Source organism: Aedes albopictus, chromosome 1 (genome assembly GCF_035046485.1).
Source record: "Aedes albopictus strain Foshan chromosome 1, AalbF5, whole genome shotgun sequence".
NCBI classification, from domain to species: Eukaryota; Metazoa; Arthropoda; class Insecta; order Diptera; family Culicidae; genus Aedes; species Aedes albopictus.
In genome coordinates, this window is record NC_085136.1 from 321,139,100 (window position 1) to 321,153,818 (window position 14,719).

Below are 14,719 nucleotides of genomic sequence, written 5' to 3' on the forward strand. Positions count from 1 at the left end.
AATCGTTAGATGTAAACACGGTCAACCCTTCCAGCTTAACGGTAGCTGGGCAAGCAGCTGAGAATGTTGAAAGCTTCCAATATCTTGGTAGCCAAAAGGCGGCCGATGGCGGCACTAAGATCGACATAGGTGCACGGATCAATAAGGTGAGGGCCAAGACGAGAGATGTGATGACTCCTACAGAGCAATCTCCAGAGATGTTGGAGGGGATCTTTGGAGGACTTTTTCCTCGCCATGATCCTAGTCCTTGGCTTCCTTTCGTAGGACAGCCGGGGACTGGGGCTGGCGATGAGGAGAGGGTCACCGATGTGGAACTTGCGGGGATAGCTAAGTCCCTTAGCGTAGGTAAGGCCCCAAGTCCGGACGGAATTCCGAACCTGGTCTTAAAAGTAGCTATTGCAGAGGCTCCCGAGATGTTCAGGTCTGCTATGCAGAAATGCCTGGACGAGGAAGTTTTCCCAGAAGCTTGGAAGAGGCATAGCCTGGTACTATTGCCAAAGGCGGGGAAACCACCCGGAGACCCGTCGGCATATAGACCAATATGCTTGATTGACACGGCGGGAAAGGTGCTCGAAAAGATCATCCTCAATAGAATGTTGAGGTTCACCGAGGGCGAGAATGGTCTTTCGAGTAACCAGTACGGCTTCCGGAAGGGGAGGTCCACCGTAGACGCTATCTTGTCGGTTACAAAAACCGCCGAGAAAGCACTCGAGCCTAAGAGGAGGGGAATTTGCTTTTGCGCGGTAGTGACTCTAGATGTAAGGAATGCGTTTAATAGCGTCAACTGGTCTGCTATTGCCGATGCGCTCTTGTGTATGGGAATACCGGAGTATCTGTACAAGATTCTCGGAAGTTACTTTCAGAATCGTGTACTAGTCTACGACACGGAGGTGGGTCGGAAGTGCTTTCACATAACCTCAGGAGTTCCGCAAGGTTCCATCCTGGGTCCGGTGTTATGGAATGTCATGTACGACGAGGTGTTGAGGTTAGAGTACCCAGTGGGAGTGGTGATTGTCGGATTTGCCGACGACATTACGCTCGAAGTCTACGGTGAAACGATCGAGGAGGTAAAGCTGACTACCAACCACTCGATCAAGGTTGTGGAGGCGTGGATGCGGTCCAGGAAACTGGAGCTGGCTCACCACAAGACAGAGGTGACGATTGTTAACAACCTGAAGTCGGAGCAGCAGACGGAAATCAGTGTAGGAGAGTGCACTATCCTGTCAAAGCGCTCCGTCAAACACTTGGGCGTGATGATCGACGATAAGCTTACCTTCGGTAGCCACGTCGATTATGCCTATAAAAGAGCCTCCACAGCTATTGCGGCACTGTCCCGGATGATGTCCAATAGCTCTGCGGTGTACGCCAGTAAGCGCAAGCCTCTGGCTAGTGTTGCTACGTACATACTTAGGTATGGCGACCCGGCGTGGGGCACCGCGCTAAGTACTAAATGCTATCGACGGAAGCTGGAAAGTAGTTACAGGCTTATGTGCCTGAGGGTTGCGAGCGCGTACCGTACCGTGTCACACGACGCTCTCTGCGTCATTACTGATATGGTGCCTATCAGCATTCTTATCAGTGAGGACATGAAGTGCTTCGAAATGCGCGGCACAAGAGGCATACGCAGGACTGCCAGGATGGCCTCTATGGTCAAATGGCAGCGCGCGTGGGACAGTTCCACTAAAGGAAGGTGGACCCATAGGTTGATACCGAGGGTAGATAGTTGGATTATTAGGCGCCATTGGGAAGTTACATTCCACCTGACACAGGTCCTTACAGGTCATGGTTGCTTCCGACAGTATCTACACCGTTTCGGGCATACGGATTCTCCCGAATGCCCAGTGTGCAATGATTTAGAGGAACGGCGTAACACGTTTTGTTCGTCTGCCCGCGTTTTCGCACAATGCGTGACCGCATGCTTGCCACATGCGGGGAGGACACAAACCCGGACCACTTGGTCCAGAGGATGTGTAGGGATGAGTTTGGCTGGAACGCCGTTTCAACGGCTATCACCCATATCGTCTGGGAGCTACAGAGGAGGTGGCGCGTGGACTCGGAGAATGGCTAGTCCAGATGCAGTACAAGAGGTGGTCCAGGGGTTCGGAGTCGGCTTCGTAGGTCATACCGGTGCCCTGCGGTCGAGATCGACCCTTACAGCGATTAAGTGGCCGCGGAGAGGAAGTTCCGGTAGCGGTGCTGTCGTGGCGTTGGTCTACTGGGTTGGATCCGAGCTCGCGGTTGGAAAGGGGTCCCCGGCAAGGGTCGGGGCAGGTGGAGACCCTGCTGTCAGCAACCTTCTGGTGCAGCTGATAGGGCCTAAAGGGTAGTGATACCCTTGCCTTAAGCAGGTCAGATTGGATTGCACGTGGGCATCTTGATGTCTGCAAAGCAGTTGGGCGCGAGCGGGGTTGACCCTGCCCGGCTTCCCAGGACAAAGGGAGTGGCGAGGACTACTCGGGAAACTGGCTAAGCGCCAGCATGCTACCGTGATGGACTCTCTAAAGCGAGTCATCGATGTTCGTTGCTGCAGGCTACGCAGCTAACCTTGAGGGTGCGATGTGCACTAGCCCCTCTCTGCAGCAATGCCTTCTTGGTGGTTCCGGAGAGACGAAGGGTTTGGCGACCATAGGAATGTGTTTTAGTGGGTCGAGGATAGAGTAGTCCTGACTTTTACTATTGTTGTAGAAGACGGCCTAAACCCCACACTACCCTAACCTTCCTGTTAGGGTGTTTGTTGAGCAGATTTTTCCCCCTATGGGCTGCTTTTGCGAGCAGAGATGGCATACTCCTCAGTGTGAGTGCAAGTGTGCGCGGTTTTAATATGAAAATAAGCTGCACTGTGCACATTTTCATTGCGAAATGCCATCCCTGTTTGCGAGTTTAAGAAACGTATGGAAAAACAACCAGATTAGTAGGCGCACCAAAATCCGAATTTTTAACTCGAACGTGAAATATCCCAACTAACAATTGCAAGTCACAAACAAGCAAGCTTGCTGAATTGTTGCTTAATAATGGTAATGATAGTTGAACTAAAATTATGCTCTACACATTACTGTTTAAACGATTTTTCAATTGAGAAAATAGTCAATGTTCAACTTTCCTCATCGGTGTCAACAATGATAAATTAAAACACTTTACAAAAGTTTAACAAGAAATTTATTCGACAAGCATTGATTCCTTAACAAAAGAGTTTAACAAAACATTTGTCTGCATCTTATTAAGCTTATGTATCGATAAACATATGCTCCTGAACAATGTGCTTTTCACTTGTCAAATAAACGCTTTCAGCCCGTCATAGTTTGACTCGAAACTTTGTTCGGATTATGGGATAAATCATGGCTAAAACTGTTTAGACAACCAAGTTATGTAAAAACCAAAATTTTAAACGAATCACAAAAATTAAACAGAATAGAATTATGCAGTTTAACATTGAGTACCAAGAGGCGTAATCAACGTAAAAATGAGGTATTTATTTATTATTAATAATCTGTAACAAGATATCTTATACCTTGATTAATATATTTTTTATCTTCCGCAGCAGCTCGATTGTACGAGACGCTTGGATCGATGCATTTGGCATTTCAGTGCTGTCGCGTTTACTGAATATTGTTGCCACAGTCACCCAAGCAGCCACCTTTCAAACAGCATTCAGAAATCGACACATTTCAAGTATCCCTAAACATTCTTATGTACTATTTATTGTACATAATATCAAGATCCTATAACAAAAGCGTAAATAAAAAGAAAATGCTTAACGGATCTTTGATTGAGCATGATTAGATTACCTGAACAGATGCTGTGAATGCACCATGTCCAAGACCATACCGCACTACATATTGTCATACATTTTTAAAGATCGATTTTTAATAATGAAAATTAAAACATATTCATATCGCAATTAGTTCGTCTGGAAACAATATCTTCAATAAGGACCAACATTTTTTGGCCGCATTCGATACAAATTTTCTCACCGTGCGATAAAAATACTGACAGCGAAATCAGAATGGAAAACACGTGTTTTGGGTTGAACAGCAGTTGAAGTATGAGGCGCTGTTCAGTTGATTACCACGTGCTGTGCTAATTCACCACTGCTGAACACTAGTTCAGGAGTGATCATTATTGAGTTATGGGAAGATGATGTTTTGCTTTAGGTCCTGCAACTCACCATCTCTAGGATGGCGCAGATAGGAAGGCATGCGGCTGGCAATCAACAGGTCTCGAGTTCTAATCCGGATTTAGGTAATTTTATATGTAATTCTTATTTCATAATAGGTGTTCTCAACATGAGAGCAAATAATTACTCTCGTGAGAGTTCAACATTTTTGCATTTTATTTATTTTCAGTCATTTTTGCCATAGCCTAATAACAACTTTCTTGTACATTTGTAAAACGCTTTGAAAAACAAAATAATAAGTTGGTGCACAACATGATGCTTTATAACTTCTACAAATTTGTGTGAACAAAACCCGAACATAGGTTGTACGTGAAAATAATTCAAATGTTATTCAACATTATGCTGAATTAATTCGTCATGATGGTGCCTGTTAAATGAGTGATTGTTAGTTGGGATGTGCTGCTATACGCCAGTGAAACTTGGTGTGTATCAGTGGAGAACACTCAAAGGCTTCAGGTCTTCATCAATAGATGGCTGCGATATATAATTTGTACATGGTGGCCTCACAATTGGATCTCCATCCTCGATGTCATCAAAAGCCGATAGCAATAGAAATTCGGAAGCGAAAGTGGTGGTGGATCGGCCACACTCTAAGCAGGGGCGGAAACGAAATCTACAAGCAAGCGTTAGATTTGAACCCAGCAGGACATCGCAGCATAGGCAGACCCAGATGCTCATGGCGGCGCAGCCTCAGCAACGAAATCAAGCAAATCGACAGAAATTTAACCTGGTCACATGTCAAGGCGATGGCTGGCAATCGCCCAGGATGGAGATCTTACAATTCGGTCCTCTGCATCACCACGGGTGCTCAGAATTGAAAGTAAGTAGTGAGTATTGAGGCCGAATGTGTCTCGCCCAGCACTGCTGATATACACATATTAGTTACGTTAATTTGCACATATTCACGCACTGCCCAGCTTATGCATAAAACTAAGAAAACCCCAACAATCGCTGAGTGAATTTGTCTACAAAATGATGTCAGCCATTCAACTGAATTAGTTGATAATTCCCTATTTGCACAATCTTACCTCCATTTCCTAACGGTGAACCTCAAAGTGATTTTCCAACCACCGCACCGTTGCACCATTTCTCCTCAGTAGACAACCCCCGCCCCGTCCGCATGGCATAGACCCAATTCCGAGGAGAAAATATGTGCACAATAATCCCCCTCAGGTAACAGATACGGGGAAAATCCGCCAGTACCTACCTACGGTTGGTTTGGCACCGACAGCAAAAAAAGAAACGGAACTCACACAAAAACTCCCAACAACTGCTCCGCAATTTTCGTGTTCAAACAACTGGGTCCTAACTCAACTAAAACGTTGTTATCCTTGTTCGCAGGTTATCCTTTTTTCGGCACCTACCTAACCACCATCATCCAGTAGGTGCCTATAGGTAGGCCAGTGCAAGAAAGGCGTGCAAGCAACGATGACGGCGGAGATGATTGTAGGTGGCTACTTTTGCTGTTCCCATTGTTTACCGCAGGAAAAGGTGGAACCCTGGAACAACATCATTGCGGTCCTACGGTTGTTGGCAAGGACGACGGTGACGTAAGGTAAGGTGTGGGAGAAATTCTTGGCACTCTGGTGCGGCAGTGGGGCCAATTTTCTTCAATCAATTTCCCATGAACTTGACTAATTTATGTGTGGGAATTTTCAGGATTTTGTTGAGCTAGAGGTCCTTTTGCCACAAATTTCAATACTGGTTGCCTTATTAAGAGGAATCAATTCCGGCAATGCCAAATATTCGACCAACCGCATGATAAAGTACAACAAGCAATGAATTCCATGGGGATGTAAAAATGGAACAAAATCACCTTTTTGAGAGGAAAAAAAGCTTGCCTTCCTCTAGTCTTTGAAACGGAGCTCTCTGGGCGTCGTCGTTGGTTTTAGTCTACTACATGCAATGCATTAGGGGAGGTTTGGGCCAACTTCAATGACAAAGTTTGAAATATAGCTCGAACACGAAACTTGGACGTCCAAAAAAATCGAAGATATGAACTTGAATACTAAAATGTTTAGAAGTGGTCCGTCAAGTCGTTGGGCAGATAGAAATAAAATAAGCAAACAGTTCTAGTTTTAAGTTCAAATTGTATTGAAACGGTCTACTTATGATTGACTGCATGAAACAAATAAATAAATAAATTTGGACAAAAAAGAGCCTCAGTGGTTCAATGGTTATTGCTTCTGATTCATATTCAGAAAGTTCTGAGTTCAGTCCCTGGGCTCTTCCTCTTCTTTTACTTAGTATCTATTATGCCTTTTGGCATCTTTCCAGCATAACGTGATAATGGCTTTTTCTTTATTACAGATTCTTGAGTCTGGGAGGAAGGTGTCAGTAAACCGCTAGACGTGAAAATCAGATTTCATCCGAAAACGCTCCAAAATTGAGCTCCGGTTCAAGCACAGTGGATGAGTGGAAGAAAGCAGATATTATGCTGTCCGATCAACAGCGCATACCCCTCACAAAGTTGAACAACCATAACTAACCAGTTGTGGAAGTTCAAAATGGAAATGATTCTCATAGGCGATGAGCTGTAGCATGAGAATTTCGATCCTTCTATGAATCCTGTGACGCCAAAGTGGACCGGAGGTGGACACAAAGGCTCGTGTCACCATCGTGTAGCATCCACGCGAAATCCGCAAGGAAACCGATAGAGAAGATGCTATGGGTGTTGTGTGGAATATGTCTGACAGTAAGCATCTCTCAGTGTGTTTAGAGTCTTATCCCCCAATATGTCAACAGATAACTGATGACGCACGCACATTCCCCACCCAGGGTAACGCCCACGCTATCGAGTGATAGCTGCTAACGACATCACAGCAGGCCACGACTCTTCCTCTTTCTTTGGTCAGCGTTCGACCACATCGGACGTGCAGTGTATCGGGTCGCTGCGCTTGGCGATTCTCATCGAGAACCATCAGCTAAATTCCCACAGGTGTTATTTTTACAGTTTAAGCGTTGCTACAAAAACGGTCAGCTACTGTGAAAATCTAGTTCCCCTCTCGGAAACATTCTAAACAATCAAGTGACACCGTCGAAGCAATAGTGTTAAATGAGACCTGCAAAAAGATGACTTCCGATGCTGTGTCCACCCACAGCCATCATGGATTTGACGTCAACTCCATTCGCAATTTGTGATAGTATACGCGCGACGTTGTGATGGTTGGCTGTTTGGACGTCGAGGAGGGCAAACTGCTCAAGAAATGGTACTGCCAAAGCAAGGTCTTCCATGAGAAGGCCCAGAAGTTCCAACAGAAACAGAAGAACGCCAAGAAGCAGATTTGCACCCGGAAAAACGGGAACGATACTGGTATATACGGCTTTCCTGGGAAGCTGACTAGACTGATTAAAGCAACGATGGACGGTGTGCAAAACTGCGTAAGGGTTTCGGGTGAACTATCTAGTTCATTCGAATCTCGCCGATGACTGCGACAAGGTGATGGACTCTCATGCCTACTCTTCAACATCGCTCTGGAAGGTGTGATGCGACGAGCCGGGCTCAACAGCCGGGGAACGATTTTCACAAAATCCGGACAATTTGTGTGCTTTGCGGACGACATGGACATTATTGCCAGAACATTTGGAACGGTGGCAGAGCTGTATACCCGCCTGAAACGCGAAGGTCGGACTGGTGGTGAATGCCTCAAAAACAAAGTACATGCTGGTAGGCGGAACCGAAAACGACCGGATCCGTCTGGGTAGTAATGTTACGATAGACGGGGATACTTACGGCTGACAACAACGTGAGCCGTGAAATTCGGAGGCGCATCATCAGCGGAAGTCGGGCCTACTACGGGCTCCAGAAGAAACTGCGGTCGAAAAAGATTCACCCACGCACCAAATGCACCATGTACAAAACGCAAATAAGACCGGTAATCCTCTACGGGCACGAGGCATGGACCATGCTCGAGGAGGACCTACAAGCACTCGGAGTTTTCGAGCGACGCGTGCTAAGGACGATCTTCGGCGGTGTGCAGGAGAACGGTGTGTGGCGGAGAAGAATGAACCACGAGCTCGCTGCACTTTACGGCGAACCCAGCATCCAGAAGGTGGCCAAAGCCGGAAGGATACGGTAGGCAGGGCATGTTGCAAGAATGCAAACCCTGCAAAGCTGGTGTTTGCAACTGATCCGGTTGGTACAAGAAGGCGTGGAGCGCAGAGAGCACGATGGGCGGACCAGGTGGAGCGTGACTTGGCGAGCATCGGGCGCGACCGAGGATGGAGTTCGGCAGCCACGAGCCGTGTATTATGGAGAAATATTGTTGATTCAGTTTTATCTTGAATTTGATACAATACTAAATAAATGAAATGAAATGAAAATGACTGATATATACAACGTCAACTTTCGCCTAGCTGCGTCTAGCGTGGAAGCAAAGGTGCGAGCACTAGAGGGGAAACAGAAGCGACAGAATGAAGGCTGAAGTCGGAGATGCAGCTGCGGAAGAACAAAAAGAGAGATGCATCATGCGTTTGAGCAGCGACGGAGTCCAACTCATCTGCAGAAAGTTGTCGTGGGTGCTTCAAAAGCGGGTTATTCTGGCAAAAACGACCAAAATATGCTGAAGCTGGCCGAGGTGAACGTAAGGAAGCTAGCACGAAGCTACGAAAACTCCGTAGAGGACAACTCGGACGATTCAGATCTGCAGAGCCAGAGTTCAGTCACGTCGATGGAGTGCAAGGTGAACACGTACCAGAAGGTGGAAAGTGTCAGCCAAGACGGGCTACAACAATAGGACCGGACCGACAAAGACCTAAATGGCCGTGAGAAAGGGGTTGGCATACCAAATACCAAATTTCGTCGGCAAACCAGGCACTGTTGCCTTTGTCCTACGCGGCCTACAAAGCGTCCACATGAACCATAAAACCTGATGTGACTTAAGGAACCGCATGACGGCGATACCCTCGAACTGGTGTCTGGATAGTTACTACTTCCTGAATTCACCACGCAGGTCATCGAGAAGTTGCGTCGGTACTTCGGCCACCCGGAACAACTGCCACAAAGCCTTCTGGACAAGATGAACCGGCTTGAGCCCCCGAAGCCGGATTATGTGGATAGTTTTGTTTCATTCGTCGAGTAATTCTGTGGTCATCTAGAAGAAGCGGAACTTCGGTAACACCTCGTCAACTCGCTGCTGATAAAAGTGCATTAACGGCGAGGTCGAGCAGAATCAACGTTGCGGACGCTGACAGATTTCCTTATGAACATCGTAGCAGACGTCTGCTGCGAAGTCAACGTTGATGTGGAGTTTGGGCAGCTCAGTGCACCTCCGTTGTCGAAAGCAATTTCCCGATCCCGAAATAAGAAACCGAATGGAGCTCAACTGTCACTGCAAACTAAGAGAGGAAGCTGAATCCGTAAAATATGTCCCAATCCACTGACCGTCATCTGCGGCACTGTGCGGATTTCAAAAAATGCGGTACGCTGAGCGCTTGGAGCTAGTGTCCGGCGATAAGTTGAGCTATGTCTGCCTCAACTATCTTTTGACTACCACCAGCAGATAATCTTCCCCAGTTGTTAAAGAGCCACTACTCGGTGGAAGAATCAGTCAGTGGTGGCAATTCTACAGAAAACAGAACAGAAACGTTCTCGGGAAATGCAAAAAATACACCACCGAACGTGGCAATTCTATAGAAAACAGCACGTTTCCGGGAAATCCAAAGACACATCACCGAGCGTAGGAATGGTCGCTGCGTAACCGGAATGTTGTCAAAAATAAACAGTCCACGACTCCCAGCAGTCATCCGACAGGGGTTTATGGAATGAAATGCATTTCACCGAGATGCTTAGATGTGTGAAATGTACATCATATCAATTTGCCATTCATCATCATATCAGAGGACATGTGGATTAAAGTTTCTTTCCCTACCTAAACTCGAAGTGGTTAACTTCTTACAAGGTTATGGGCCCAGTGATTATCTGGCATAAAACAGTTGGTTAAACTAAAGAAAGATTGATCCATTGGTTAACTGGTTATGAAGGCTGAAGCAGTATATCAGTGGTTAACTAAAGAACGACGAAAATGAGCACCGTTGGACGCCAATATACAGAAGAAACAAGATGACGAGAAGCAGCGGAACTCAGGTTTTCAACGATGGATACAGCCAGCAACAGTGGACTGTTCCGGGATGAACCTACCTACGGCAGAAAATCCCTGAATAAAAAAAGAAAAAAAAAGTGGACTGAAGAACGGTCGCTACGAAAGGGGAACTTTCGAGCGAACCATGCCGCTATCCGGAGCCATTATTGGCGGGGATAGGACGAACATCTTCGATGAAAATGAAGCCACCTTTTGAGCGTGGAAATGGCGGGTGCAGAACCCGTTGGCTAAACTGAAGCTTCTGCATACGTTGACGAGAGCTCCGGTTGAGGAAGTCTACTATGAACCCGCCGCCCGTGCTACTCCGAAGCAGGAAAACCAAAGGAAGGAGAAACTGCAAAAGCGGCTGAACAAAGACGTGGAAGCGCTGCACGAAATCGGCATGCTCGTGAACAATGACGTGTTGAACAAGCTGATTGTCGTATGCTAAGGAAGCAATGGACGTGCTTGTAAAAAGCTACAAGAAAGCGGGTACGGCGGCGATGGTAAACATGCGGGAAAGATTATTGTTGATCAAATACCGTCAACGAGAGTCACTACGGAACATCTTCGATGAGTACGATCTAATCGTGCGAGAGTTAGAACGGATGCGATCCGGAATCACTCAGGAAGAGAAGGTCCATGCCCTATTGAGCGCCATTCCTGAACAGCTCGTATTCGAATCAAGACCACAACGGAAATAAAAAGGATGTTCCTTGAAGCTGGGGAAGAGAAAAAAAAAGGTTGAGAACGTTGCCTCTAAAGCCAAAAAGAGGAACACAACGCGTTGTTATGGGTGCAACGAGACCCGCCACTTCTAAAATAAATGTCCGGTATTGTAGAAGTTCGTGGCGAAGGAGAAGCAAAAGTACAAGGAACAGCAGGAGAACAACAAGCAATCGTTTGCGATGATGAAGAATGCGAATGAGGACATGGAGAAGGAAAAACGAGTTCGATTCGTGGTGGACTCTGGAGTGAGCGATCACATGAGCTACAATGAAGGCCATTTGGAGGACGTTAAGGAGCTGCTCGAGTCGGTAACGATTTCAACGGTACAGTCTGCCGAGGACCGTCGAGCTACGAAGCTGGGTAAGTTGCTATTGAAGTCAGTGGTCGGATTGTGTAAAATGAAGAATCTTGAACTGAATGATGTTCTACTCGTTCCTGGATTTGCGGAAAACCTTGTCTCCATGGGAAAAGGGCTACTTTTACCACAAAGAGGTCATTTTTGAATATGAAGACGAAGTAATATGTACAGGAAAATTCGCTGATAGATTGTTCTAGGTACCTTGATTGCATTTGGGATGGAAAATCTGGAGAAAGTGCATTTGGGACAGCATGTGAGCAAGCAAGTGCGCCTTGATAATTGGGTTGTTTAGTGAATAAAATATTGCTTTTTTCTTTAGCTCAATCGAAAGAGCTCATTTTTCTGAGTATAACGTGATTTTATTGGATTCCAATACCTTTGTTTTGATGGTTAAATTAACAAAACAGTTTTAATTTTCGTGGCTAGAATGACAGTTCAATCGATAAAGTGACAGTTCGACCCGAACAAAAAAATTTCCCCATACAAACTTTAAATGGATTTTAAAAATAGTTCCCGGACTCCAAAAATTATGAAATTTTAAATTTCGACTAATTTTTGGGCGGAGAATCCGATTATGAAATAATCCTGATACCCCTAAAGAACCCAATTGGCCTAGTTTGAAAACAAACTGATTAGAAAGGGGATGGTTGAGGGTATTAATCTCCCAATGAGAAACATCAGTCGGGTCTGTGTTATTATTGCTTGGCGGGAAACAGGCAGCTCTCAAATTTCAGGATATGAAATTGCCAAGATCAAAACGAGCATTGAAATTGATACATTCATACGTCAGTGGAAGCATGGAGCAAGAAATATATGACGGCTACCGTTACTTTGTAACTTTTATTGACGATCAATACTCAGATGAGATAATGGTAAAGAATATACTTTCAACGAATTTCAAAGACACTGTAAATAAAATAGGATTCGGGTAGTGTCTCGCTCGTTCAAATTTATTGTTCAACTTGCCCTCGAAGGAGCGATTAGGTGGTCTGCCGTGCAGAAGGTACCATCACAGAGTCGATCATGCTCCCCTTGGCTTTGCGAACTATATTGATCTCATCGGCATCGATCGTAGGGCAGTGGAAGAAGCTTATGGATCCTCTGAGGGGAAACAGCGAGGGTAGGTTTGATGATTGATCAAGACGAAGTACATGATTGCGGGTAGAAACAGAGGCAGTCCTAATCGAGTTAGTGATTCAGAAGATGTCTTTGAAGTTGTAGAAACCTTGTGTATTGTATGTTTTGTGTAGTAGTGTTTTGTTTATTGATTAGATAGGATGTGCCATTGTAACCTTAGGTGTAATATCACTACGAATATTTATCGTCTACATTAAGCAAATAAAATCCAATTTGGATTTTTTAAACGCCCTGCATATTTCGTACCTCATGCTTCCCTAAGAGTCTCTTCTAAGACAAAAAGAAAAGAAAAAAAGGCTGGTTACCAACCCGTCTGAACGAAATAAATAAAAGTACATAAAATGCAGAAAAACAATTTTACCCTGCTCATCGCAATATATGTTATGCTTTTACGGACGACCGGCGACAAGTAGTTGCCTCCGGCAGTCATGAATGAAGTTGAAGAGGAGGTGAAATATATCCATGCATTGAAAAAAATAATTCGTTGAATGATATTTCTGTTAATTTGGTGTTTTTCTTTAATTATATTTTATTGATCTCTACCGTGTTTTAAAAACTTCCATAACTTAGTTTGAGTTATACTTTTCTAACTCTCTGTTCTTTTCTTCGGAATGCTTAAATAATCCATTGGACTTTTCCGAGGAAAATTTTCATCTTCAAGTTGTAGTTATTTGGGCTGCCAAAACAAAATCTGCTCCAGAACATACCTTCACCAGTAGTTTAGTCTTAACTGTTGGCCGGCTGCAGCCGGGAATGTCCTCCCGTTAGCAGTTGGGTGATATCCAGCAGGCGGGTAAGAGTTTTGTCTGAAAACCACACCAAAAAGCTGTGGTGTGGTGCCCTTGCTACGACTTCGACCAAGAGCTCATTCGAAGCAGTCTATGGGTTCGACACGTCTGGCGCAAAGGGGAGGGGGTGTGACGTTGTTTTTGGCAGAGTTTAGAGAGCCTAAAGAGCGCACACATTTCAGGGGAACGAATACCACAACTCTGTGTCTGCTGCATGCAGTTCCATTTCTCGATTTAATCGAGTAACGAAACTTTTACGCCGGTGCCCACCCTTAACAATGAGTAATGATGGCGGGAAAATTGCAGTTGGCACGTGCAGAATCGTTTCTTTTGGGGAATTTTCGGTTTGGTTTCCAGATTTCGGATTTCGAAACCCAAGATTTTTTTTTATAAATTCAGTAAATTCTCAATCATGGGTAATGTGCTCATGTTATCGTACTTAATTTTCCTAATAGCCTTTACGAGACTTGTCCAACTTTTTTACATATATCTCAAATGAAAGACACACCATTAGCATCAGCTATACTGCCTATGATCGCATAATTGTCCCATATGAATAGGAAACCCAGCAAAGATGAGACTGATATGCGATCATGGGCAGTATACTAGCCATCGTTAAATTTTGTTTACTCTTTTCAGAAATAACCGCACCGGACGGCGTAGCCACGTGCCTTGAATGGATTAAGCGTGCCACAGCTTATGAAAGTTAACTCAACGCTGAGAAGCTAGGAATCAGCCCCACTAGCTTAATGCCAAGTTAAAAAAAATGAAAAACGGCAGGTATCCCGCCGTGGAGGTCACCATGACGATGTGACATTGAGACTGTCCACTTGATATGGTGGTGGCTCTGCTTGATACAACGATGAACGTGTAATGGTTTGTACCACTTTGCGATAATTCTTGTGGCCGTGAAGAAATCGCTCCGGAAACAGGTGCGTGCGACGCCCGAAAGATTGTATGACAAATTGGACTAGATGAAACGTCCTCTAAATAGCTCTACGAGGCGAACCTTCTTCACCACGCGAATCGTCCTGGGAAATTTGAATAATAATTTCCAAGCATTTCATCGCCCTTGGCTGATGGTTCGGTTCATAGAACACGTCACGCTCCTCTAGCTCATTAGGGAGCATCCAAAACTAATGTAACATTTTTTGACAATTTTCAACACACTTTCCCCTCTCCTAGCCTGTTTTCCCAAACCTAATATATGGCTCGTAGCAATTAGGTCGAAGGAACTCCTCCCTCCCTCCTAAGAGGCTACGTGATTTATGGACGGTTTCTAATGAAAACTATTGTATTCTTCGAAGAAATTAGCGAAAACTATTGAACTATTAAAATGAAACTATTGTTTAAATAATCAAAGTTTAATACTCAAGATCAATACTCTAGCTTTACTACATTTTTTCCCTAGCCCCCTAATTCACACCTACTTAACAAGATATCGTCTTAACCC

At 45.1% G+C, this 14,719-nt stretch overlaps 1 long non-coding RNA gene across 1 annotated transcript in view; it reads left to right on the forward strand.

Moving 5' to 3' along the window:
* The window catches only part of LOC134285765 (uncharacterized), a 578,496-nt gene extending 572,505 nt beyond the window's left edge, over positions 1–5,991 (forward strand). Inside the window, exon 3 of the long non-coding RNA XR_009996610.1 lies at positions 5,516–5,991. This is a non-coding gene — a long non-coding RNA (uncharacterized LOC134285765). The remainder of the gene's footprint in view (positions 1–5,515) is intronic.
* The last annotated feature ends 8,728 nt before the right edge of the window (positions 5,992–14,719 follow it).